This window comes from Camelina sativa, chromosome 13 (genome assembly GCF_030686135.1).
Source record: "Camelina sativa cultivar CO46 ecotype springtype chromosome 13, ASM3068613v1".
NCBI lineage: Eukaryota > Viridiplantae > Streptophyta > Magnoliopsida > Brassicales > Brassicaceae > Camelina > Camelina sativa.
In genome coordinates this window covers 20,426,231-20,451,270 of record NC_141892.1, presented here as the reverse complement: position 1 = coordinate 20,451,270, position 25,040 = coordinate 20,426,231, and the positions used below count along the sequence as shown (strand labels likewise).

The following is a 25,040-nucleotide window of genomic DNA, read 5'->3' as shown; positions in this document are numbered from 1 at the left end:
AGGCGAAATGTCTTATGGTTCTAAATCCTGCTCAATAGATAGTTTCTCCTACATCTTCACCAATACTAAACATATTTGGCGCAGGTCTCCAAAAAAATGCAACTCCTTCAAAAGCCGTCTCAACCAACACCTTCACTGAATTAGGTCCCAACGGTACATTGTTGATGAAGTCTATGTGATCAAAAGACAGAATACGACCCTCAGCTACTTTGAATTTAGATCCAGACCAATCATACAGAATGCACTTAGGCTGCGGTTTTTGGTTTACACTCTACAAATATTATTGAAAATAATAGTTAGAATCTGTTAACTTTTCAATATCAAACATCAACAAATGTCATTATACATTAACGCTTACTCTTGGTGCTGAATGTTCACCAACTTTCGAAAATTGACGCTGTAAAATGAGAAGAAATATAATTAGTTACCATTTTTCTTAGACCATTAATATAATGACACAGACTTACAGGACTATTCAGTTTCGCAAGAGCATCTTGTAATTTATTGACTTGATGCTGCAACTAAATTTGGGTATGTTACATTTGAGTCACATACTTGCTTTTCATCTAGAAACAAGCAAGTTTGGTCATACTCATTCCGCTATGAGTCTATTTGACAAACTCTCATTTTACTTTTAGTAGCGGTTATAATAATTGTGCTATTATAATCTGCTATCAATTCATATTTGTTGCAGTGTACTGTGACTGATTTTTGTAATGTTGTTCTTTGCTATCTTCTCTTGTGACATGTTTTGTTTTTCTTAATTAGCCCTTCTTTTCTTCGGACACCCGTTCTTCTGTGGCTCTCTTTGTGACTGACTTGTTTGTCTTTAGTGAATTATTGGCTCTCTTCTTAATTGTTTTTGTAGTATTCTTATTAGTTAGATATTTTGTTTTCTTCTGACACGTGTGTGCTTCTGTAGTCCACTAAGCTGTTTTGTGTTTTTACAATTTGGGAAACGAAATGGAATCAAAGTTCCATGCTTTTATGTTCCCGTGGTTTGCTTTTGGTCATATGATTCAATTCAGTCAAAGTTCACCTAATGTTTTCCTGATTCCCCTAATCTGTCCTATTTCAATGAAGAAGAATCAAAGCAAGTGGCCAAAGAAAAGAAAAACAAAGAAGTAATTCTTAATTATTGTTGGATCCGTTGTGATTGATTTTTGTAATGTTCTTCTTCGCTGTCTTTGTCTTGTGACATGTTTTTTGTTGTGTCCTTCTTAATTAGCTATTGTTTCCTTTTGACACCTGTTCTTCTTGCTTCTCTCTTGTGACTTGTTTATTTTTGTAGTGAATTATTGGCTCTCTTCTCGAGTAGTGATCTTGTGACTTAGTTTTTGTAGTGTTCTTCTTAATTAACCAATTGTTTTTCTTCTACACATGTGTTTCTGTAATCCACTAACTTTTCACTAAATACTTTAATCCACCAAACCAGTCTCCAGTTTCATATAAGGGTGTTTCACTGCACAACAATCAGAGTAAGAGACGAAGATAAAAAAGAAGCATATACTTGTTTTTGAATTCTTGAATACTTCGTTTAGTTGTTTTGTTTTGTTTCTTTTTACAATTTGAGGAAACGAAATGGATTCGAAATTCCATGCATTTATGTTCCCATGGTTTGCTTTTGGTCATATGATTCCTTTTCTTCATCTTGCAAACAAACTAGCTGAGAAAGGTCACCGTGTTACATTCTTGCTACCTAAGAAAGCTCAAAAGCAGGTGGAACATCACAACCTGTTCCCAGACAGTATTTTCTTTCACCCTCTCACAGTCACTCATGTCAATGGCCTCCCTCTTGGTGCCGAGACAACCTCGGATATCTCAATCTCGGAGGATAATTTATTGTCCGAAGCCTTAGATCTCACTCGCAGTCAGGTTGAAGCTGCGGTTCGTGCTTTGAGACCGGATTTTATCTTCTTCGATTTTGCTCACTGGATTCCAGAATTGGCTAAAGAGCATAAGATCAAGAGTGTGAGTTACATGATAGTATCTGCGACAGTTATAGCTCGTTTACATGACCCTGGTGCACCAGGTGTTCACCCACCGGGTTATCCTTCAACGAAGGTATTGTTCCGTGAAAACGATGCTCATGCCTTAGTAACCAGGTCGATCTTCTACGAGAGACTTTATAATCAGCTCACTACTGGTTTTAAGAGCTGTGATGTAATTGCACTGAGGACATGCAAAGAAATCGAAGGTAAATTCTGCGACTTTATATCGCGTCAATACCAAAAGAAGGTTCTCTTGACTGGTCCAATGCTCCCGGAACCAGCCACAAGTAAACCACTAGAAGAACACTGGAGCCATTTTCTCAGCGGGTTCCCACCTGGTTCAGTAGTGTTTTGTGCACTTGGCAGCCAGATCGTTCTTGAGAAGGATCAGTTCCAAGACCTCTGCTTAGGGATGGAGCTGACAGGTTTACCGTTTCTTGTAGCGGTAAAGCCACCGAGAGGATCATCGACAATCCAAGAAAGTTTACCCGAAGGGTTCGAGGAGAGGGTGAAGGGGCGTGGTGTGGTTTGGGGAGGATGGGTGCAACAGCCTTTGATATTGTCTCATCCATCAGTAGGCTGCTTTGTGAACCATTGCGGTCCAGGAACAATATGGGAGTGCCTGATGACTGATTGCCAAATGGTTTTAATTCCATTTTTAAGTGATCAAGTTCTCTTCACAAGGTTGTTGACCGAGGAATTCGAGGTCTCTGTGGAAGTGTCCAGGGAAAAAATAGGGTGGTTTTCAAAGGAGAGCTTAAGAAATGCGATCAAGTCTGTTATGGATAAAGAGAGCGACCTCGGGAAGCTAGTGGGGAGTAACCACGCCAAATTGAAGGAGATTCTTGTTAGTCCTGGACTGTTTTCTAGTTACGTGGATAACTTTGTTGAGGCATTGGCTGATTTGATTAGTGTCCAGAAACATTATTAGATCTGAAATTATATGCTTTGTACGACTGGCGAGACAAGAGTTCTTCTTGAGTCAAACATATATTTTATGATGAAGGTTGGTAATGATATTAAATCAATATTTTAGTTCGGTTCAGATGCTTACTTTTTAGAAATATTGTTTTAAGAATAATAGTTTTCAAAGTATAATATGCTTTAATGATGTAGTTTACATAGCAAAACTCTCACATTTGTTTATTTTCAAATTTTGAACGTAAATGGGTTGACTCTTTCATCTCAACAAGTAAAAACTAGATGAATGTTCATTCAACTCTTTCAAAATCTTCAACTAATACTACCATTTGCACTCTAAATAAGTTTACCTTATTTTACTAATAAGCTAAACTATTTTTTAAAAAGTTGTTTTAACGTTTTGTATCCATCCAACTCACTTATGTCAAGCGTCAAGCAAATCATTTATCAATCATCTATAGTGTAGGCCACACATGATATTATGAGTTATGAAATTTTATCTTCCAATCTCGAAGAATTATATTCACAAACTCGGCGTTTCAAGAGAACAACCACAATGTCTGTAGGATTTGCGGTGTCTTGCAACTCTCATGGAAAGTCAACACCAATTTCAAGTTCGGTATTGATTATATCCTCGTGGTAAAAAAGCCTTCTTAAGATTAATTATGAGTGATTTCATCTTCATTAGACTGATTAGATTTTTCTTCTTTTGGGTTAAACTTTGGGCTGATTAGATAAAACCAGAAATTATATCCAAGAAAAAAAAAAAAAAAATATATATATATATATATATATATATATATATACGTTAGGATACAAACAACGTCCCAATGTCCCACATCTGAAGATTAGAAAATAAGTTTCCAATATATAAGCCAAGACCAACTCCAATTAGTACGAAGCCTTTTGGGAAAGAGCCCAATCAAAAATCCGTGCGGGCTTTGCCACCTTGACCCAAAGCGGACAATATCATACTAATAGGGGAGTTGGCTTGGGCTTGGAAAACCGAACAATTGGTACCAGAGCCTAGGTCGAAAAGTGGACCTAGGAGAGTGGTTGTGGGCTTTGTGCTCGATGTGGGAGGATCTCTCAAAAAGATGACATGATTAAGGATCCTTCAAAGTATCGTGGTACATAGTTTGAGGGGAGGCTTGTTAGGATACAAACAATGTCCCACATTTGAAGATTAGAAAATAAGTTTTTAATATACAAGGCAAGACCAACTCCAATTAGTATGATGTCTTTTGGGAAGGAGCCCAATAAGAAATTCATGCGGGCTTTGCCACCTAGGCCCAAATCGGACAATATTATACTAATAGGAGAGTTGGTTTGGGCCTGGAAAACCCAACAATATGCATTAGTTAAAGTGTTAAAAACACTTGGACCAAGTAGATCATACCTCAAGATTTATTAGAGCTTTCATCTGAAACATTTTCACTTGGGATGTAACAGACCGCTTACAACGGTTCTTTTTTTTACTTGCTAAAATTTACCGTATATATAGATCATACCGGCTTTAATGTTTTAGTGTATGTCTGCAGGAGTGATGAAGATGAATTCTGAACCTCTCCTTACCGAATAAAGAGTAGGTAGCTTCCTTCTGAATCTCTCCTTCTGAATATTTTGGAAATATTTTTATATTAAACATCTTCAAACTTCAACAACAGGTCATCGTGATTGGCCGTTGAGACAAACGAATTCTAACTTTCTTAGCATGTGGATAATAATTCAAAAACACAGAGACAAACGCTGTGGCGTGGACCAAAACCATTAAAGCGTGGACCACAACATGTGTCGTGAACCGTAAAACATAAATCGTGTAACCAACGGGACCAATATCACTAAGGCGTGTAACCCAACGTAACGTCATAGACCAAAAACTAAGATATGCCTATATTTGGAATTTTTGACCGCACATATACAGTATGTAAGTATATCGTGAACCATAATTATCGTAAACAAAAAAACATATATGTATATATTTATTTAATTATTTATATCGTACGAAAATTCTCTTTTTGGGAATTTGATATGGAATCTAGTTATCTTCTTCGTCAAAACTATACTTGAAACCCTAGCCAAAATTTTAATTGTCATAATCAGAACATATCTTCACTAGTCTCATTCCCAGAATACAAGAGTATACATTTAGTTATGTTGAACAAAAACAAGTTCCATCGAAGACAAAATAATTATTAGTGTACAAAAATAGACGGTGGTGATGCAGTTGATGACGATGCAGAGGAGAAGATGATACACTTCTTGCAAATTTCATGAATCTCGTCATAGATGACTATGTTTAGGCATTTTATACTACGCTTATGGTTATTACGGTTATGATTTATTAACTACTAGTTATAGGTAGAAATTTGTTTAGCCTTATGTTAAATATGGTTCTGGTTAAAGCATTTATGTTAAATACGATTACAGATATTTGATGATATGATATGGTTGATATTATTTGATGATATTATATGGGTAATAATATTTATTTTTAATTAATATATTTTTAGCTTATTCATATATTTATATATTATATGATTCATATTAAATAATTAGCTATTAGTATATTTTATTATGTTTTAAAACAATTAAGGTTAAAAAGTTACGGTTTAACTATGCAATTAATTGTAACACCCATGAACCGAGTTTTCGGTTTGGGTGTCGATCGATGCCAAGGAAGGGCGTCGGTCGACACCACTCTAGGGTTGTTGCTCGGGTTAGTTCTTTTCTTTTTTTTTCTCCGATTCGATGCGGTTTGTTATGCAAATCCAAGAGCTTGTGTATAAAAGGGGGAACTCAACGCCTAGAGGTGAGTGCAGGATAATGGTTTATCTAAGCGATTAGATGTGTGTTTCGTGTGATTTTGTGTGATTGATTGCTTGTGTGCTTGTTTGTGCTTGGTCGTGGTAGTTGTGTCCTGTTGAGGTCGTATTTAGCATCACGAACGTTGTGGCGATGGTTGGAGCCGAGAGAAGTAGAGAGAGATCGTGTTCGGCGATGTTTTGCACGACTACGTCAATCAACATTAGGAGGGTTTTGGTAGAAACATCAGTAAGCATCAACTGATGCCAGAAGGGCGTGACGACGAGGAGTGTCGGTCGACACCATTGTTCAGAGTTGTCTGGTTTGCTTGTATTTATATATTTTTATGTTTTTATCTTCGCTTGTATTTATAGCCCAGTAGATGGGAGAATTGCATCACTGAGTATTTCTGGTAATACTCACGCATCTCATTGTTTTTGATAGTGGAATCAAGGCAATGAAGAGGAGGATGTTCTAGTGGCTCGTTGACGTGTTGTCTGTGTTCTATTAGATTGTTAGAGTGGGTCATTAGTGTAACGCCCGTGAACCGGAATTCCGGTTTGGGTTGTTTATCAATCGATGCAAGGTCGGTTTCTACGAGATGATTTAAGTTAAACGCTCGTTTTCTTGCGTTTTGGTTTGGGAAAACCCTATAGTCTTGTATTTAAAGGGATGCTCGACAACTTTGGCCTCTTTTGGTCGTTTTCCAGAAAGTTAGAAAATGAGAGAAAAGTTCTAAGAGTTCTTGAGAGTTTTGGTCATTGTTTGCAAGATCTGTTCCAGTGGAGTGGAGATATGTGGTTGGGATCGTGTTAAGAGCTTTCTAGGAGACTTTTCGTGAGTTTAGATCCAGTTTTCGTCATTCTCAAAGGTGAGTGCGTGACCATGGCTAATCTAAGCGAATTGATGGTTGTTTTGTTATGATTTTTGGTTGTTATTGGCTTGTTTGATTGCTTGCGGATGTTCCTTGTGAGTTTTGTGGCATTTGGAGGCGATTTCGGTGTATTGAAGCCGAGAGGAGATGGAGGAGCTCAATTTCGGCGTTGTGACGCGCGACATCATCGATGGATGCAAGGAGTGTATCGGTCGATGCAGGAGGTGTTGCATTGGTCGATGCAAGGAGTGCATCGATCGACGCAAGGCGTGCGTCGGTCGATGCAAATTCGCAGAGTTATACGCATTGTCTGGTTTGCTTGTTTTGTATGTTGTTTGTGATTGTCTTTTCGCTTGTGTGTATAGCCCAGTGTACACACGCATCTCATATGGGAAGATCGTCTCACAGAATATTTATGATAATACTCACGCATGTCATATGTGATGTGGTGCAGGTAAAGGCAAAGTGGGATCGTGAGATCAAGGCGATGAAGAGGATTATGTTCTAGTGGCTCATTGATGTGTTTTATGGTTTTCTTTAGGTTGCTAGAGTTGATTCGTTAGAATGTTGCTAGGTTGCTAGGTTGCTGTCTCATGACTCTGTTGGTTAATTTATTACTGTTTGTGAGAAATTTGTTATTTGTTTATTGGTTATTGGTTTAATGGTATCTTTTTATGTTATCCGTTGTTGTTTGATTGGGGTTAGGTGTTAGCGAATATGAGATCACTAGTTTAATATTATATCTAAAACAAAAAATGGGTCGGGTCGTTTCAATTAGAATGATGATAGGTTGTTGGTTTATTGCTTCTTGATAATATTGGATTATTGCTGGTTTAATGTTGGTTAGTTCCGCTGTTTGAATTGAATAATGTTATGATGTTAGTGAGTATGGGATCAATAGTTAATTATTATATTAAAAATTAGATCAGATTATTTCATTAACCAACAGTTTTGATACGGTTACAGTTAATTAACGGTTACAGTTAATTAACGGTTACAGTTATGGTTTTGGTTTTTAACCGTTTTATATAATTATTGTTTAGATACTGTTGGAAATACGATTATGGTTTAGTTTTGGTTATGCTTAAGTTTGTTGATTAATAGACAATCTGGAAATATTTTAAAAATATATATGTATATATATATATACACACTTTTTTTTCATTTCGAGTATTAATCTCTTTTCCAGTTTTATTAAATTTTTGTTTTTCTTTTTTTACTTGATTAAATCAGCAAATAATTTCAAGAAAATGAAATTAAAACTCAAACTATTTGATATTTATAAATTTATGATGATGTGTTAATTCGTGAACCAGTGCCGTGCTCACACTTATAAAGGCCTAGGGCTAATTTTTTGTTTGTTTGTAATGTTTAGTAAAAAATTATCTTAATACTAAATAAAAATAAAATGATAATTATAAAAGCCAATATTATAAATTAAAATCATTTTTGTTAAGTCAAAACGTTCAATAGTAATTTTCTACATAGACTACTATTAGTTATTCTTTTTTTTTTTACTATTATTTTGACTTTGTTATTTTGTATTAGTAGGGAATATGTTTTCTAGATAAGAAAATCTTAATGAAATTTCTAGTATTTTCAAAAATACAATTTCTAATGTAAAGTTTACAATATAAAAACAAATTATATCAAATTAACTAAATATATTAGTTTACATTTTATATAAAAATGTGGCCTAAAATTTTAATATATTTTTTTGTGGCCTAGGGCATTTGCCCTTTTTGCCTGAGGGAAAGCACGGCATTGTCGTGAACACTTTTTCTATTTTATGAAAGTCTTAAGAAGTATATATGCTTTTCTAAAGTTCGAAATCGAAATCATTTAGTTTCGTATGTCTCCTTTATGTATTATATAGTGAGACGAATAAAATGATGTATATTGATGTCTGTGATTTTTAACATCCAGTTTTAGCTTATAAACCACACGAAAAACTGCAAAAATGCATGTGAACAGTTAATAGATTACAAAATTTCTTAGAGGGGTACAAAGATAAGACAAAAAAGAAAATAAGAGTCTTTATTTGGAGATTTTACGACGAAAATAAACAGAAAATGTGAAATAAGCGATTGAAATATCAATATACAAAATGTTAGGCTACGAAGAATTCTGAGGGTAACATGGATTGATTTATGGTAGGAAATTTAATGTCAATCATTTACTATACATGAACTACAAAACATGTGGCTGTGGTAAATCGACTACATGTGTCTAGCAACTTACTTACTAAACAATCGTATGCAACTATCTTGCTGATAGCTTGGCTAACCATGCTTTTTCTTTTTTTAGTCTAATATTAAAATTTTATACCAATAAAAAAGAGTTTACATTTTACAATGAAACCTAAAAAACATATCTAGCTCTGTGATAGAGAGAGCAAAGGAACATTATATTTTTTTTTTAAAATATAAGAGCTTAGCCACAATTAGAGTGGGCTAGAGATACAACCAAAATAGTAACCAAGGAGAGAGGCCGTGGCGGCAGGATCCTCCGGCGAGAAAGATATGAGACGGTTGCGCATGGTACGATCGACAGTAGACTTTGTAGTATGAAGGGTACAAGCTTCCGACGAGAAAATTCTACGGTTCCTCTCCTTCCATATCAAATAGATGGATGTTTGCAATAGAAGCTTGAGAATCTTACTGGCAAAGCGGGCAGAGTTGATGCAATCCCCAAAACCCAAAAGGCAGTTGACGATAAGGAGGTAGGAGGATTCGGTGAGATCCTTCCTGCAAGCCCCACCCAAATAGCTCTGGAAAAATCACAGTGGAAGAATAAATGATCATGTGTGTCCAGACCGGTGTTGCAAAGGACACAAGCATCAGGAACACTCAATCTCCAGTTCCTCAACCTATCCCTCGTATTAAGTCGTCCAAGCGCAGCCAACCAATGGATAAACGAAAACCGTGGGACAACTTCTTTAAACCAAACGGCTTTGTGCCATGGTACTCGCGGCGAAACGTCCCGAGTTTGCAACCATGTACCTTTTGCGAAGAATTTTCCCGAAAAAGATCCGGAGGGCTGCCTCCATTGATACCAGTCTGAGCCTCGTGATGGATCTGGAGGGGGATGAGAGGACAGATAGATGTGTAACTGCTCCGCTTGAGGTGACCGAGAATTGGGAAGGAACCAATGTCCCTCTCGAGTAGCTTCCCCCACCGTGGCTTCCTTTCTTATACGAAGTTCCCTGGGACCCAATTGACCAAACAAGTCAATAAGAGGGCCTAGACTTGTCCAGGAGTCAAACCAGAAGGAGGCTCGAATTCTATTCCTGACAAGACACTTTATCAGGGCCTTAACGGTAGGTTGCAGCTCAATCAACTTCCTCAAGTTTCAAGACAGACGAGGAGATGGTTCCATCAGCCAGTAGTTCCGCCGACCAAAGATATTGTGGTGAAGCCAGTTGACCCATAGCGAACCAGGGCGATCAAATAAATACCACACCTGCTTCAACCTGAAGACTGTTGCAAACTTCTCAAGAGACCGTAGTCCTAGACCACCCTCCTCTTTAGTTTTACACAAATCTTTCCAAGACACTCGAGCCCCTCTTGCAGATGATGTTGCATTCTTCCACAGGAAAGCAGCACACAGAGAATCAACCTTCTTGAAGAAATCCTTTGGGAGGACAAAAACTTGACTCCAGAAATTTACTTTCCCGTAGATAACAGAGACAATGAGTCGTATTTTCCCCGCATAGAACAAATACTTTGCTGTCCACGAATGCAACTTATTGGTAATCTTCTGGAGAAACAGCCGAAGAGTAGCCAGAGACAACTTCGTAGGGCTTAAGGGTAAGCCAAGGCATCGAGATGGAAAAGCACCTAGCTTAACTCCGATTGACTCCGAGATTGCAGCAGCTTCCTCATCATCAAACCCTCCAAGAAACAGTTCAAACTTGGCCGGGTTCATTTCAAGCCCAGAGAGTGAACGAAAACACTGCAATATCTCAGATATACCCTGCATTGAGCTCTGTGAGCCATCTGAGAAAACCAATAGATCATCTGCGAATGCTAAGTGAGTTAGGCAGGGAGAGGAGCACATTGGATGTGCTGAGAACTTGCCTTGCACTGAACCCACATCTAAAATTCGTGAAAGGACTTCCATAACCATGATAAACAGATAAGGAGAAATGCAGTCACCTTGGCTTAGACCCCTCTCTCCTTTGAAAAAACCAGCCAGCTCTCCATTAATGGCAATAGAGAACCTAGGGGTAGAGATACACTCTTTGATCCAGGAACAAAATAGCGGAAGGAAGTTTTGGGCCTTTAGGATCTTAAGAACGAAGTCCCAACAAACCGTGTCAAAGGCTTTACGAATGTCAACTTTTAGGAGAGAGCTTCTTCTACATGAGGCTTTCTCATAATTGCGGATAAGTTCAGAAGCCAGGAGGACATTTTAACCTAAGCTACGACCACTTAGAAAAGCAGCCGGATTAGGAGAGATGCTTTGTAGCAGTAGAGGCTTCAGCCGTGTCGCTAGGATCTTCAAGATGACCTTGTAAGCCAAGTTGCAACAGCTGATGAGGCGAAAGTCAGCGAGTGAAGAAGCCTCAGGGGTTTTTGGAATTAGAGCGATGATAGTGGCATTAAGATACTTGAGGAGACGACCATTGCGGAAGAATTCTTTAATTGCAGAAGTAAGATCCTGTCCTATAGTTGACCAAGCCGACTTGTAAAACTCAACCGGGTAGCCGTCTGGTACCGGTGATTTGTTCAAGGGCATAGCAAAGATAGTGTCACGTATCTCCTCATCTGTTACCTCCCGCAACAGGTTTGCAGCATGGTCTGCCGTGCATCTGAAGGGGAGTAGGTCCTGCAAGTATTCAATAGTTGCAGGCGAAGACTGCAGATCCATGGTCCCAAGAACTGTTGTGAAGTATTCGACTGCATGTTGGTTCATTTCCATAGGATATGTGATCTTCCTTCCTGCAGCATCCACAAAAAAATGAACTTGGTTCTGAGAGTTTCGCTGAATTACCGTCTTGTGGAAGAAAGCAGTGTTCATATCCCCAAGGTGTAGCCATTGAATTCGAGATTTTTGCAAAAAGAACTTTTCCTCAGCTATCTTCAGTGTTTTCCAAGCCTCTGATGCTATATTCTCTTCCCTAGCCAAAGAAGCCGAAGGGGAAGAAAGCAACCTCCGTTGAATGTCCGCAACTTCAGCTTCTTTCTCCTTAACCCGAGATGTAATGCCACTAAAGTGGTTCCTGTTTAGTGTTCGGAGACATGGTTTGAGGAGCTTCAATGCACATGCAAGTTTAAACTGGCTAGATCCGATGATTGATGGAGCAGACCATTCATCTTCAACTGCAGCAGCGTAGTCAGGGTGGTCCACTACATGGCAGAAGAACTTGAAAGGCCTATTGATCGGACGATGCAGAGAGGGAACCAAGAATAAGCACGGGGAATGGTCCGACTGACTAGGCTCGAGAAATTCCACATAAGCATCAGGGAACCTCCTCGCCCAATGCTCATTGATAAGAGCATGGTCAATACGCTTAGAGACAGGATTTGACTCCTGGTGGTTCCACCACGTGAAGGGAAGGCCTTTCGTGGGAGCTTCGAAAAGGTTAGAGTCTTGTAGGGCAAGTTCAAAGTTACACACTCCATGTAGATCAACATCAACAGCCGGGTAGCCAGAGTGATGCTCACCTCTGAGTATCTGGTTAAAGTCCCCTACAACTGCCCAAGGACTTCGGGAGAGTGGAGTAGAGGAGTGGAGATAGGCCAAATCATCCCAAAGAGGTAGTCTTTCCTCAACTAAATTGAAACCATAGACAAAGGAAACTGTGAGATTAATACCTTCTGCCAAAAGGAAGAATCCACAAGTGACAACTTGAGCAGAGACATGATAGATAACGACTGAAAATCTTGGATCCCAGACAACTACAATCCTTGCCGTGTTGTGGCTGTCAAAGTTACCAAAGTACTTCCAACCATTGGGGATCGCCTTACTAATTCTCTCCGAGTGAGTAGGATGTATCTTAGTTTCCAAAAAAGCTCCAAAAAGAGGCATGTGGATATTAATCCAACTTTTTGTCATCTCTTGACGCCTATGGCTATTTAAGCCCCGAATGTTCCATCCAAAAAAGATATTTACATAGAGGATTAAGTACTCGCAGCCTTGCGGCTGCTATTCTTGCGCTTTACTTTGATAAAGGGCGCCTCATCTCCTTGTCCTACTTCTGGTGAAGAAGAAGAGGTATTCTCATAAGGCACGACCTTACCCTTACTCTTCTCACTTTGATAAAGGGCGCCTCATCTCCTTGTCCCATGCTTTTTCTTTGCCTTTAGGTTTTCATGCATTTGATGTTTGTCCTAGTTTTTTTACTTCTATTCTTGTAGCGTATATGAATGGGACTGCGGTCCTGCGCTCTGTTCGATTGTAATTTTTTTAGTTTTTGAACAAAAGTGGGAGACATTATCTCTCCTCCCTTACCAAAAAAAAAAAAAAATAGCATGCAACTGCGAGATTAATAGGTTTGATAAGTTTTACAACTCAACTATCGCAGGTTGTAACACGCTTATCCAGGCTACTACAAGTGACTTTACAACACTTATGATGCATAAAATGACGAACAATTCTTGGGTTCACTCCTAAGGTGAACCCCTTTGCTCACTTCTCCTTATTTTAGCCAATGATAATCTGATATGTCATAATACATTTAAGAACCTATTTATTGACCTCTTTATAAAATAAGAAAACAAAATCTGTATACATTATTATAAAATTCAAAACTTAAACTGCTTTTTTATAAACCCAAAACGATATATAATTTCATTCTATTTGTAAAATCTAAACCCTAACCATCTCATTTGTAAACCCAAACCGACATATAAATTTTGTTTCAATTGGTAAAATCTAAACCCTAACCACTTCATTTGTAAACCCAAATTGACATCTAATTTCATTTTAATTGTAAAATCAAAACCCTAACTACTTCATTTGTAAACCCAAACTGACATATAATTTTGTTTGAATTGTAAAATCTAAATCTTAATCACCTTATTTGTAAACCCAAACCGATACATCATTTCATTCCAATTGTAAAAATCTAAACCAAACCAATATTTAACTTTCCTTAAAAAATTTATACAGAATTTGTTTTTTTAACATGTATTATTTTTTAATTTAATTTTGATTTATTTTTTTAAACAAGATAATGTATAAAAGATTCTGATTGGTTGAAAAAGAAGAAGTGAACAAGAAAGTTCATCCTAAGAACCTAAGTATTTTTCTAAAATGACGATCATAAGATGCATTAAGAACAAACAGAACTAAGAAATAAGATGAACAAAGCTAGATCTAAATAGCCTTAATTAGTTTAACGATCCATGTATCCTTTATTATCAACAATATAGTACATTTTCATCAACAGAAAATTAATGCAGAGAGTTATTACAGGTCTTTTCCTTTGACAGAAAATAGTACTTTTTCATCAACCATAATAATTAATTTCGAGGGTTATTTTTCTTACAATAATATTTTTATTATTCAACGCTTGTTTAATCGTATCTATTATTTAACCGTTTGTTTTAATTCAACCACATATTCACCATGTTTTCTAACCCTCTTTACTTTAACCACTGTTAAAAAAAACAATTAACCGTCTTATTTAAACGATGTTTTTTTTTTTTTTTTTTTTTTTTTTTTTTTTTTTTTTTTTTTAACAATATCTTTATAATTCATTCGGTCCACAAGTTGGAATCATACAAGCAGTGCCTCCTTTGAAGAGTAACACCTACATAAAAGATAGACATTACACACCTTAAAAAGTACTACTAGTGAAAAACTCCAAACCAAATAACTAAAAGGGTAGGAGCCGGAGGAACAATCCGTTGCTTGAGCGTAAGAGGACCTAAGTGAAGTCTGAGGATGGTTTTAATTTGAGATATCAGAACTGAGGCTGGTCTCGATATGGCTGAGTGAAGTCGAGTGTTGCGTTCTCTCCAAATAAGATAAACCGAGGCTTGATAGGCTAACCGAAGGATAAAAGCTATGTTTTTATCCCTCGAAGGACTCTTCAACCACCTAGATCTGATCTCAAAATCAGTGGGAGAAGTGACTTGAGCCTTATCAACAAAATACTTCCATACTTCTCTAGAATACAAACAATCGAAGAACAAATGCTGACGAGTTTCATCCTGGTTGTTGCAAAGCAGACAAACTGAGGGAACCGAGAAACCCCACCTTACTAGTTTATCCCTTGTTAGGAGTCTATGGCGTGCATTAAGCCAAGTGATGAATGAGTGCTTTGGAATCCTGCCTTTGATCCAAACTGATTCGAACCAGTCCACTTTGGTACCCGGAGGGAATAAGAAATCCCAAGTTGCCGCTGTTGAGAAGACATCAGAGGCGGGAGCTTCCCCAATTTTCCAGAGAAACCTATCATCTGCATTATCGTCAAGAGGCATCAGTGACGGCGTGGAAGGGAGGCAAGCTTTGAGCAGTTGTATTATAGGGTTGCGACTACGGGTGTTTGAGATCCACCATTGACCATGAACCACCGCATACGCAACAACAGAAGAGAGTGGCAATCCTGAAACTCTAGGTCCCGAGGGACCCGTAATCTCCAGGAGAGGTCCCAAAGAAGTCCAATTGTCAGTCCAGAAATTACAGGTTATCCCAGATCCAATCTCACACACGATAAATGGTCTAGCCAAAGGTCTGAGTTTACAAAGTCTCCTCCAAATCCAGCTACCTGAGGTAGAACCATTAAGGTCCCAAAAGCAGTGATTACCTATTAGGTGTCTTCTTACCCATGAAACCCACAAAGAGCCCCCTTTAGCAAAGATTAACCATATCAGCTTGAGGCTTAGAATCTTATTCCAATGAACCAATCTTTTCAACCCTAGTCCACCGCTTTCCTTAGTTGTACAGACTGAATCCCAAGATACCTTCGCCCCCCTTGCTGATTCAGTTGAACCCTTCCATAGGAACGCATTGCACATAGACTCAATCTCTTCCAATAAACCATTAGGCAGAATGAATATAGATGCCCAAAAGGTGATGGTAGAATAAATAACTGACTGGATCAGTTGAGTTCTACCTGCAAAGGACAATCGTCTAACAGTCCAAGAAGTGAACCTGGCCGTGATCTTATCCAGGAGAGGCTGATAGTCTTGTCTAGACATCTTTTTTGTTGAGAGGGGGACCCCTAAATACTTGACTGGGAATGAGCCCTGAACAAGCCCTGCATTGTCAGCTATCTGCTGATTTGCTGAGTAGTCCCCTCCATCCAAGTACAACGCTGTCTTGGCTCTATTCACCCCTAATCCAGATTCAACCTTGAACTCCTCAAGAATTTGTAGGATACCCTCCAATGAGGACTGCTGACCATCAAAAAAGATTAGGATGTCATCAGCAAAGCTCAAGTGGGTAATTATCGGTGCTGAGCACATAGGATGAAGACCAAATCGATTGTCCATAGCTCCTTTATCCAACTTCTTGGAGAGGACATCCATTGCAAGCACAAAGAGTAGAGAGGAGATAGGGTCACCTTGACGAAGGCCTTTTTTCCCCGGGAAGAAGCCTATGAGCTCACCATTAAACGCTATACTGAAAGACGGATTGGTGAAGCATTCCTTGAGCCATCCGATGAATTGCGGAGGTAAGCCAATGGCTAACAATACATTCACCAAAAACTGCCAATTGAGATTATCATAGGCTTTAGCTAGATCCACTTGTAAACAACCTCGAGTAGTGGGACCAGTAGCATGGAAGTTATCGACCAATTCTGACGCAAGGAGAACATTCTCACAGAGATGTCGACCTTGGACAAACCCCACCTGGTTTCCTTGCACTGCATCCGAAATGAAAAGCTTCAACTTTTGTTTAAGAAGTCTTGCTATGACCTTGTAAACGGTGGTGCAACAGGAAATAGGTCTAAATAGAGGAATAGTATCTGCTCCCTGAACCTTTGGGATAAGAGTAATAGCAGTAGCATTGAAACTTCTTGGCAGGTGACCCGACGTAAAGAACTCCTGTACCGCTTGGACTATTGTTGGACCCAGAATATCCCATGTTTCCCATAGAAACTCCACTGGAAACCCGTCTGGTCCTGGCGCTTTAGACTTTGGCATTGAGATAATTGTCCTTCGAATATCACCAACAGATGGAAGAGACACGAGTTGATCTGCTAACTCAGACATACACCTGAACTGAACCAGGTCTCTGATCTCATCCACTGATAGTGGTTGAACCTCAGCGTTCTCTGTGCCTAAGAGCCCTTGGTAATAAGCTACTAGAAGATCCTTTATTTGAGCCACATTGTAGATTATCTCATCATCTTGTCCTCGAAGAAACTTAATACAGTTACGACCCTGGTTAGCAATGACTGACTTAAAGAAGAAAGTCGTTATAGCATCCCCTTCAGCCAGCCAACGAATCCTGGACTTTTGTCGATAAAACGACTCCTGAGTACTTGCAAAGAAATCCCACTTCTGACGTGCTACAAACTCAGCTCGAAATAAGGAATCTGATGGTGATCTCAATAAGTCAGCCTGAATAGACTCGAGATGCTCCAAAGACTCCTTTGCCCTCTGCTGTATATTGCTAAACCCCTCTCTATTCAACTGCTTACAAGCTTTCCTAAGATTCTTCATCTTCTGAGCCATAGTGAATAGAGCAGAACCAACAGGAACCTCCATCGACCATGCTGAAGCCATAACCTCTTTGAATCTAGGGTGAGTAGATAGAAACGAGAAGTATTTAAAAGATTTTCTACCCCTCTCCAATGGAGCACACGTATTAACCAGAGCTGGAGAGTGATCGGAATCACCTGGAGGATCAAAAACAGCAATAGCTTCTGGAAAGGAGTCTCGCCAAAGGTCATTCACTAACACCTTGTCTAACTTCCTCAAAACCGGGTCATCCTCTTGATTATTCTTCCACGTATAAAACACACCCCTACTAGGTAGATCTGACAAAGCATTCTCTGACAAGCAAAGGCTGAAATCCGACATACCCGAGATTGGTAAGGGATGTGGAAGGACCGAATAATGCTCATTAGCAGTAAGGATTTGATTGAAGTCCCCCATCACCAGCAAAGGAGAGTCCCTGGCAGGAGAACTTTGAGCTATGGAAGTGAGTTCTTGCCAGAGGTCCCGTCTTTGTAACTGAGTATTGTAACCATACACAAAAGCAACTGCGAAGTTCTCCTCCGTCTCCGGAATGTACACACCACATAATATTAACTGAGCAGACTTATAATAGCAAATGACTGAGATAGATGGATCCCAAACCACCCATATTCTGCCATTCTCCGCAAAAAGGTAGTTATAATCTCCTCTCCACCCTGGAAAGGAGGCCCGGAAAACTTGATCCGCATTCTCCTCCGAGACATGCGTCTCCAAAATACTACCCAAAAGAGGTCTGTTTCTAGACATCCAACTCCTAACAAACCGTTGTCTAGAGAAGCTATTTAAACCTCTAATATTCCAACAAAAAACCTTTGTCATCCACAAAAACCCAAAAGCGAAGGTAGAGCTAAGCTCTTTCAAGGACTAGCAGCCACTAACCGAGGAACTACCTCGATTAGGCTGAGAACCTGACGCAAGAGAGGAAATCAAATATTTCTCTGGACAAGGCTTCCGGTATTGAAGCTTCTTCTCACTCCTTTGGATACCAAATTGTTTCTTTGACTCCATCTTGGCAAACTTTCTGACACTCATAACTCCCGGCATGGAGCTCTGCTTCTCACTTGAACCCTGAGCTTTCTTACCCTTTTTTTTCTTTTTTGAGACAGCCTCGATCCATTGATCCTCGACAGTGAATTCCTCGACCTGCTTAACTTTCTCCTGCACTACCAGAGTCTTAGAAACATCTCTCTCCTTGATCCACGCCTTAACAATCTCCTGAGTTGTAGTTGACATGGAGTCATCACTCTTATGCTTGACTACTCGCTCGATTGGAGGGGTACTTCTACTTCTCTCTTTTGCTTTTACTGGCACAGGGACTACATACTTTGGAATTTTAGTAGGTCTCAGAACCTCGGTAGGAGAACCCGCAACACTAGGCTCCTCCTTGGAATCACCAGGTTTTGGTTCTAAGTGACTGCTCGTCAAACCAGCACCAAGCAGATCTTTTGAGTTAGCTGTCGCAACTCCACCCGCCTTGAAGCCTGCGGTAATAGTGGATCCAGGCTTCTTCTTCATAAGCGGTTTGGGACAGCGATTTAAGAGATGGCCAAACCTATCACAGTTACAACACTTCGGAGGCAATCGTGGGTATGAAACATTAACCCTAACAGAGTTCATAAGCTCATCTCTGACAATAATTTTCGTGGGAGGAGACTTATCCAGAGAAATTTCCACTTTTACCTTAGTGTTTCCAAGATAATATGGATCGAGTCTTGATTTTTCCGTGTGTATTGGCTCGCCAATAGCACTCGCAATCACGCTTATACCCGAGAATGAATACATCTGAGGCGGGACATTATGAAGTACTGCCCAAGTCGGCACCGTCGTGAGTTCTTGCGCCTGGAGAGAAGCATCAGCGGACCAGGGGTACACATTAAAAGCACAATTCCCAGCCTGTCAGTAACCCACTTGAAGAACCCAATCCCGAGTCTTCACACAGGGGATCAGAATGAGGCAAGACGTTTCCGAGACCTGGCGGATGGTTATGTTTCCATACTTGCCCCACACTGGATTGAGATCTGAGTAAATTTTTTCCGAAGGAGGGATTAAGCCATGGAAATTAGCCACTATGTGACCCTTCCATTGATCAGCAGTCTGGAGAAGAATTGAGGCAGGGGCTTGGACCACTGGGATCCCATCCTCTATAGTAACCGGTGAGTCAATCTTTTTTAGGTTGCGTAGAGAGGCCTTAAACCGCTCCGCCTGAGTCGGAGTTGTAGACTGAAGAACAGTCTTAGAGACTGAGTTCGGAATGGAGGAGATTTGGGGAGAAACTAGAGTTGCGGTGGAAAGGGGATCTAGGGTTTGCGACGAAGGAGTAGAAGAGGAGTCAGGGGGATCTGGCGGATCCGACATCCTTAGAATAGCAAGAGATGTACCGCGACAAGAAAGGAAAAAGAGGGAGAAAGGGGGAACTTCTCGGCGAACGGCGTGAGGCCGAACCCCGGCGACGATTTACAAGAGAATCGCCAAATCGCCAGAAAGGTCTCAGGCACACTTATCGAGAAGAATAGTATAATACTTTATAACCGTTAGTCTTATTTATTTAAACGATGTTACTAAACCGAAGTCGACATATATTTAGGTGAAAATATATTAACGATGCAATTGAGATAGAATTTGTTTTAATCGATGCTAGAGAGTCGAGAGATGGAAGAAAATAATGTCAAGATGCATTACAAGTTCATAGTGAGGTTCTTTAACAAACAAAAAAAGGTTTATTTTATGATAGAAGATTCGTGAAAATGTGGTAATTTTAAATAAAGACAACTGAATTTCCATAATGAGGGACTAGTGTCATCATCTAATTGCACAAGTGACTTACTGTCTTGTGACATACTCGATACCATATATAAAAAACGTATTGCACAAGTGACAACTCTTTTTCGGCATCGGGCGATCTAAATAATACAAATCGTAAAACTATGTGACCAAAAGTTGTTCCAACGTTTTAGTTGACACTTCGTATAAACTAACAGAAATAAAATAATTCTGAATTTTAATTTTATTGTATTTCACATCTACTATTAATTAATAAAATAAAGTATGAAATTTGTTTTACTATAAACTGTTCCAACGTTTTACTTGACAATTATATTTCACATCTACTATTAGTTATAAAATAAATAATAAATGTTTCTGTCATCAAATTAATGATTTATCGAAAAGAATAAACCATTTTGTGATCTCATTAAAAAAAATCCAATGAGTAGCTACTTTTATCTATTTTATCATCCAAACTTAAAAATACATGTCTATCATACGAAGTAAAATTTATGTTTTACCGGTCTTCATCGCCGTTAAATTTATAAGTCCTCACAATGAGGAGTTCAAATCCACATTTAGAAATTATAAAAGACTAATAGATAGAAACGAGTAGAACATGCATAAAAGGCTCCTATTCTTCTTTGGCTCTCTTCTCTTGTGACTTGTGTTTGTAATGTACTTCTTAATTAGCCTTTTTTCTTTTTTCTTTTTGACACGTGTGCTTCTGTAGCCCACTAAGTTCTCAATAAATATCCCAACTCATTAAACCAGTCTCCAAGTTCATATAAGGGTGTTTCACTAGAAAGAAGCAAATACTTCTAACAATTTGTTTTGTGTTTTAACAATTTGGGAAAGGAAATGGAGCCAAAGTTCCATGCTTTTATGTTCCCCTGGTTTGCTTTTGTTCATATGATTCCCTTTCTACATCTTGCAAATAAACTAGCTGAGAAAGGTCACCGGGTTACTTTCTTGCTGCCTAAGAAAGCTCAAAAACAGTTGGAACATCACAACCTGTTCCCGGACAGGATTGTTTTTCACCCTCTCGCTATACCTCATGTCAATGGCCTCCCTGCTGGTGCCGAGACAACCTCGGATATCTCAATCTCTATGGACAACTTTTTGTCCGAAGCCTTGGATCTCACTCGCGATCAGGTTGAAGCTGCTGTTCGTGCTTTGAGACCGGATTTGATTTTCTTCGATTTTGCTCACTGGATTCCAGAAGTGGCTAAAGAGCATATGATCAAGAGTGTGAGTTACATGATAGCATCTGCTACAGCTGTAGCTCATTCACATGCCCATGGTAGTGCATTAGGTGTTATCCCACCGGGTTATCCTTCGTCGAAGGTGTTCTTCCGTGGAAACGATGCTCATACCATGTCAACCTTCTTCGAGAGAGTTTGTCATCTGCTAACTATTGGTTTTAAGAGCTGTGATGTCATTGCACTGAGGACATGCAAAGAAATCGAAGGCAAATTCTGCGACTATATATCGAGTCAATACCAAAAGAAGGTTATCTTGACTGGTCCAATGCTCCCTGAGCTAGACACAAGTAAACCACTAGATGAACACTGGAGCCAATTTCCGAGCGGGTTCCCACCGGGATCAGTAGTGTTTTGTGCATTTGGCAACCAAACTGTTCTTGAGAAGGATCAATTCCAAGAACTCTGCTTAGGGTTGGAGCTGACAGGATTACCCTTTCTTTTAGTGGTAAATCCACCCAGAGGATCATCGACAGTCCAAGAAGGGTTACCAGAAGAGTTCGAGGAGCGGGTGAAGGGGCGTGGTGAAGTTTGGGGAGGATGGGTGCAGCAACCTTTAATATTGTCTCATCCATCAGTAGGCTGCTTTGTGAACCATTGTGGTCCCGGAACGATCTGGGAGTGTCTGATGACTGATTGCCAAATGGTTTTAATTCCTTATATAGGTGATCAAGTTCTCTTCACAAGGTTGTTAACCGAGGAATTTGAGGTCTCTGTAGAAGTGTCGAGGGAAAAAACAGGATGGTTTTCGAAAGAGAGCTTAAGAGATGCGATAAAGTCTGTGATGGATAAAGAAAGCGACGTCGGGAAGCTAGTGAGGAGTAACCACGCCAAGTTGAAGGAGATTCTTGTTAGTCCTGGACTATTTGCTGGTTACGTGGATAACTTTGTTGAGGCATTGGCTGATTTGATCAGTGTCAAGAAACATGATTAGACCTAAAATTATATGTCTTGTACGATTGAAGAGTCAAACTTAATTATATGTTTATGATGAAGTTTGGTAATGACATTAAATCATTATTTTAGTTCTGTTGAGAATTGAGATGCTTAATTTTTAGAAATTTTGGTTTACCAATAATAATATTCAAAGTATAAAAATTTTGAAAGCAATTATAGTTACATAGCAAAAGTTCCAAATTTGTTCAATTTTTTTTTTATAATTTATTAAAGTTGATTGGGTTGAATATTTTTTCAACATTTTTTTTTTTGTTTTGGAAGCATTGAATTAATTCAATGTTGATTTAAAAGTATGAACGGTGATGTTTAGAACACTTACAAGTGACAACGTGCTCTAAAAAGAATGGGTGTGGGTGAGAAATCACGTCGATAATAATCATGAAGGGTCGTCCATCACCATTTGTTGCACTAATATGCCGCCATAAATGTACACTTATCATCAGAACCGACTCATAAAATATTGGGGCCACAATCCCAAAATAATGTAGGGCCGATATTTTGGTGAACCAAAGAAAAGTAAGCTTATCCTGGGGATGCAATCTCTTAGTTCTTGAAGTAATATATACTACACAAAGTCACAAACAAAGACTTTTAAGGTACATTTTGTAAGGAAACAGCAACAAATGAAGTTCACAAAGGCCTGTTAAAATCGTTGGAGCTGTGAGTTTAATTTTTTATTGGTGTTAGAGCTCTAAATTTGAAAACCTTCATCTGGAGGAAACAATGAACAAACTCACCTTTATATGCCTTTTGGTCGGATTGACCTTTATTATGTGTTAAGACAATAACGTAAGAAAAAAAAAACTTATGATCACATAAGATGGGATTTCTTAGAAGATACCTTGAAAGCTGCAGGACTGCCTGAAAATTGGGTCAACTGTATTTTGCAGTGTGTTGAAGGACCCTCTATGCAGGTGATGTGGAATGGGGAAAAGACATAGGCATTTCGACCAGAGAGATCTCTGTCAAGGGGATCCTCTATCACCTTACTTGTTTGTGCTGTGTATGGAGCGACTTTATCATCTGATTGAACATGAGATTTCGGTGAAAGCATGGAAACCCATTAGCCTGTCTTGAGGTGGTTCCAAAATTTCTCATATATGTTTTGCTAATGATTTGATATTGTTCGCGGAAGCATCAGTGAGCCAAATCCGGGTCATACAGCGTGTATTGGAAAAGTTTTGTCTGGCATCGGGACAGAAGGTGAATTTGGAGAAGTCGAAGATCTTTTTATAAGATAATGTGTCTCGGGAGATGGGCCAGCGGATCAGTGAAGGAAGTGGTATTAAGTCGACCAGGGAGCTGGGAAAATACTTAGGAATGCCAATTCTCCAGAAGCGTATCAACAAGGATACTTTCGGTGAAATTCTTGAGAAGGTTTATCTAATAGGCAAAGTGGCTGGAAAGGTTGTATGCTTAGTTTTGAAGGTCGTATCACGCTTACTAAAGCTGTTTTATCTTCCATTCTGGTCCATTCAGTGAGTACTATTAAGCTACCTGCTTCTACTTTGAAGCGATTGGATAAGATGTCTCTTGCTTTTCTGTGGGGGAGTGATGAGGTGAAAAGGAAGATGCATTTGGTTTCTTGGAACATTGTTTCCAGGCCTAAGTGGGACGGTGGTTTAGGAATCAGGAAAGCAGGGGAGATGAATAAAGCTCTTATTGCCAAATTGGGGTGGAGGCTGTTGCATGATAAAGCAAGTTTCTGGGCGAGAGTTGTAAGGAGCATATATAAAGTCGGTGAGGTTAAAGAGACTATCTGGTTGGAGGTGAAGAGTAATTGGTCGTCTACTTGGCGGAGTGTTGGTATTAGTCTGAGGGATGTACTTTATCACAGATTATGCTGGGTTATTGGAGATGGCCGAACAATTCTTTTCTGGACAGACAGATGGTTGACAGACCAACCCTTATCTGAGTTGGCAGTTACGGAGCTTCCTCGGGGTTTTGACAAGCTAACAGCCCGCAAGTTATGGAAGGATGGAGTTGGTTGGGATTTCTCCCGAATTGAGCCTTATGTTTCTATAGACCAGAGACTCTAACTTGCTGCGGTGGTAGTGGATACAGTCACTGGAGCGCGTGATAGACTCACTTGGGGGAATACAACGGATGGTTGGTTCATTGTTGGTTCGACGTATGTACTACTGGCTGTAGATGGATCACCGCGTCAGAATATGAAGCAGTTTTTTCGTTTATTTGGAAACTGGAGGTTCCAGAACGAGTGAGGGTCTTCCGTTGGCTAGTCGGGAATCAAGCTATCATGACAAACACTGAAAGATACCGACGACACTTGTGTGATACAAAGGTTTGTCAGGTGTGTAAAGGAGGAGTGGAATCTGTTATTCATGCACTCCACGACTGTCCCATAATGACAGGATAATGGAGCAGAATAGTAGGAGCGAGACAGAGACAAGATTTTTTTACGCTATCATTGCTCGAGTGGTTGTACAAGAACTTGATTTGGGTATGTGGAGAGGAGGATAAATACTGGTCAATAACTTTCTCCATGGCTGTTTGGTGGGCTTGGAGGTGGAGATGTGGGAATGTTTTTGGGGAAAACAGAGTATGAAGGGATAGAGTGAAGTTCATTAAAGACTCTACAAAGGAGGTTTTGGATGCTAGGTTGCGTAGTAAGCAGATCCGTGAAGCACTCGCCAGGGTAGAACGAATGACAAATTGGCAACCTCCAGGGACATGTTGGTATAAGCTTAATACGGATGGCGTTTCATGCAAGAACCCAAGCTTGGCTACTATCGGAGGGGTGATTCAGAACGAGCTGGGTGAATGGTGTGGGGGTTTCGTATTGAATATG

General features: G+C 39.4%; 2 pseudogenes across 2 annotated transcripts; both read left to right on the top strand.

Annotated features, from left to right (window-relative positions):
* The first annotated feature begins 970 nt into the window (after window positions 1-970).
* LOC104736978 (UDP-glycosyltransferase 79B8 pseudogene) lies at window positions 971-3,036 on the top strand (annotated as a pseudogene). The gene has a single exon (XR_015578817.1). The product of XR_015578817.1 is annotated as a UDP-glycosyltransferase 79B8 pseudogene (transcript).
* Window positions 3,037-20,676: 17,640 nt separating this feature from the next.
* On the top strand, window positions 20,677-22,299 carry LOC104736977 (UDP-glycosyltransferase 79B8 pseudogene; annotated as a pseudogene). The gene has a single exon (XR_015577391.1). The product of XR_015577391.1 is annotated as a UDP-glycosyltransferase 79B8 pseudogene (transcript).
* Window positions 22,300-25,040: the final 2,741 nt, after the last annotated feature.